The following is a 3,521-nucleotide window of genomic DNA, read 5'->3' as shown; positions in this document are numbered from 1 at the left end:
GTTACATAAATTATCTTTGGGTGTTTATGAACGTTTTCCAAGCAGTCAGCGTTTAGTCCTATCCAAACTATTCATCAAAAACATAATTCTTTCGTACGTTTCACCTTTCAGCTGCTGCAAAATATTCGAATGAATCCATTCAAATCGCTAATTATTTTATATAAATACCAAACATAAAAATTTTATATAGAAAAATCTCACAGAAGTGTCGCTATACGCAAAACTTAAAAAAATGAAATTTTTTCGAACGTCTTCATTTTATATAACATACATACCTACAAATTATTTCCTAGTTGCAGTGACAAAAAGTGAGGGCATGTTCAGGAGGAGGAATTTTTGAAAGAGTTGTATTTTGGGAACGATGCATTTCTTGACCTGAATAATTTTTTTCAATGAAACTAGCAATTATTTTGCAAGATTTTCAAATAGCAGCTTTTCCTAATCAGAAGTCTATATGAACACGAAAAAAAAAATTGACCCCGACGTGATTTGAACACGCAACCTTCTGATCTGGAGTCAGACGCGCTACCGTTGCGCCACGGAGTCATATACCTTTTGCATTCTATAGAGCTCTCAATTTCACAATCATATCGACAATTTTCATCATATAGAGTAGTTTGTCGAAAACGTGCCTCAAGGTATAACGTATAACTGCCATGAAAATACATTTTTGTAAAATGACAAATATGAGTTATTTGTTCATGAGGAGGATGAGTTCAAGTGATTATTCGGATTCTTACCTCGCCTCATAAAAAATTGGACTTACTTATTCTTGTAAAATTTTGGATGGGCGGATCTCTCCAAATTGGTATAGGTACTTCATAATTTTTCTTGTAGATTACGAATCTGAACAAAAAAACGGTGCTCTCCCTTATTTCCAAAGTTGCGTCTTGCCAAAATTCTGAAAATCGCAACTATTCAGCCTCCTTTTTGCACAATACAAACTATAGAAAAACACAATTATTTAATCACCACATCACTTTCGGATCTTATTTCACCTTCTTTGACATTTTTCAGTTCAATGATCAACAAGAATGTCGAAAAGTTGTAATTTTCGGAACTTTGAAGGGAAAGCACCGATACTTTCTTTCGACTTCGTAATCAACATCTCAAAATACGAAAGTACATACACCCAAACTTCTTTTCAACATCGGAGGGTATAGCATACCCAAAATTTCACCTCACATACTACGAAACTTAAGTCACTTGTCACTCCTATTTGTCTCTCATAAAAAATAAATTCTCATTTTCATAACCGCCTGAAGAAGCCAACTCGGTTGATGAAACGCGTAATGTTTGGAAAAAGTGCTTGTTACATTGAAAATAAGTCCGGAAATGAATAATGTGGGAATCATTTGAAAGCAACCATCAAGTTCTTCAGAACTCAAGAGTAAGTGTCTTGATTTTTCGAACAATAAACCCACGTTCTCAGACTGTTTTCTGCGAAAAACTGAAAAATTAGGCAGTCCATCAAAAAAAATAATTTCGGTAGAAATGTAGCTTATGGAGCACAAAAGAAACGGTGGGTGTCTGTAGACCCGATACAAACGGAAAAATAACTAACTGAATTCCTATTCGTCAAATGCCGGAATTGGAAGTTTCAATGTGTAGTAATCAAAAACTAAATTCTATTTTCGGCAAAAACTTGTAGAATTTTTGTGGAATGTTTGATAAAACTTTTTTTTTCCTTGTCACCAGAAACTAATCGAATCATGACGAAAATAATGTTGATACCCAGTTATTCGCCAACAAAAAAATGTGATAATATTTCCCTAATTACCACCCCAATTGTAAATAAGTCACCTCAATTCACTTGATTCATATACCTGAAATATACTTTAGGAGTTCGGCTGGTTCAAAAAGCTTGGTTTTGAAATGGAAGAAAAATTTTGTAATTTTGCAAAAATTCCTTTCTTCCAAAATAACTTGAACTATAGGATGGATCACTGATGTATATATTCTATATCTATTCTTTGGGTTTCGATAAGTAATTGTATAGTGTGGAATATTTGTTGCGGTTTTGTGTACCCTAATGAAGGTAAACTTTCATAATATAATGTTACTGAAAAATCCTTTCATTTCATTCATGATATAAATTGATTTGAAAACCCTGAAAGAATCTGTAAAAAATTTAAAAATCAAAAACGTTAGCTGAAAAATAACAATTTTATCCAGCAAAAAACTGAAATTACAATGAAATAAAATTCAAGCAACAACTAAAAAATTGGAAAAATTGAACTATCAACACGAGATGAAAATTGGAAAATCATTATCAAGAAATGAAAATTAAAAAGTTGAAAGATTACAACCCTGGTCACTTCACGGTTTTGATTGTTAGTATCCACAATCGTATTCGGGTGATAACTGGACTTATGACTTATTCCTCAGTGATCTGACTATTTATAGGTCATTCGAGTGCTTTCACCTTTCCCCTATTTCCTCTTCCTTCTCTCCGCTTCATCGGCTTTGGCGGAAACTGACCGTTTGGCGGGAGTTGGTCGTGTTCCGCTTGATTAGAGGTTATCAAATGTTGTGTATTTTTACGCTAGCTTGGCTAAATGCGTTGTTGGACAACATATATGCGACTTCTTTGAATTTTCTCCGAGGATGATTTCAGCTTGAGCCCACTTGATGTTATGTTTATGAGTCCAAACATGCTTTGCTATTCCTGATTTACTGGTTTCTTCTCGCTGTGTGTGTTTCTTGTGCTCGACAATGCGAACTTTCAATGGCATCTTAGTTTCACCGATGTATGATTCTCTGCACTCGCAGTGCGCCCGACTCATACATCTTATGATTCTAGTCTAGTCTAGTCGAGTCTTGATGATTCCTCTCTTAGTCGATTGATGGTGGTTGGATACACTCACCGTGTGAGTGAGTTCTCCGCACTCGCAGGGTATCCGGTAAATGCAATTCTTGGAATCGCAGTCCGCGTTTGGTGGCTTGGTTCTTGTGAGGCTGCTACAGGTAGTGTTTCCAGATCTGAAGCAGGTTCTGATGTTATACTTGGATTCAATTTTTCTCATCCTCTCCGACAATCCTCTGATGTAGGGAAGTACAAGAAATGGTCGTGTCAGCTTCTCTTCCTTGTGACGCTCTTGCTGTCTTCTAGCGAAAGCTTGTTCCACCATAACTTTGGAGTAACCATTCCGTGGTGCGTTTGTGTTGTTTCCTGATTTCGGCAAACAAGTGTTGCCCATCTTTACACTTGGCTGCACCGCGCTGATGAGGCCGAAAGCCAGAAACACGTGTCCATGGTTTGCCCCTCTTTTTGGAGTGTTGTGTCCACGAATTGTTTTATATTTGATTTGTATTAGGCACACTCGATATGATCTCTATTTGTATTTATATCCTGGACCCAGATGTCACGCAGGTAGCTATAGCTGCCTGCTTGGTCATGTTAGATGTAGCTTGGGAATTCTAGGTCTTCTGACTGGAACCAGATATGTTATATATACCAGATATATATATATATATATATATATATATATATATATATATATATATATATATATATATAT

General features: G+C 35.8%; 1 non-coding gene across 1 annotated transcript; it reads right to left on the bottom strand.

Annotated features, from left to right (window-relative positions):
- Positions 1 to 474: 474 nt before the first annotated feature.
- TRNAW-CCA (transfer RNA tryptophan (anticodon CCA)) lies at positions 475 to 546 on the bottom strand. The gene has a single exon. It is a non-coding gene; the product is annotated as a tRNA-Trp (tRNA).
- Positions 547 to 3,521: the final 2,975 nt, after the last annotated feature.

The sequence above is a fragment of the Leptinotarsa decemlineata genome, unplaced genomic scaffold (assembly GCF_025532065.1).
Source record: "Leptinotarsa decemlineata unplaced genomic scaffold, Ldec_3_MD MMD2_tig00000576_RagTag_RagTag, whole genome shotgun sequence".
In the NCBI taxonomy this organism is placed as follows: Eukaryota; Metazoa; Arthropoda; class Insecta; order Coleoptera; family Chrysomelidae; genus Leptinotarsa; species Leptinotarsa decemlineata.
Note: the sequence above shows the minus strand (reverse complement) of the source record. Positions and strands in the feature narration are given on the sequence as shown.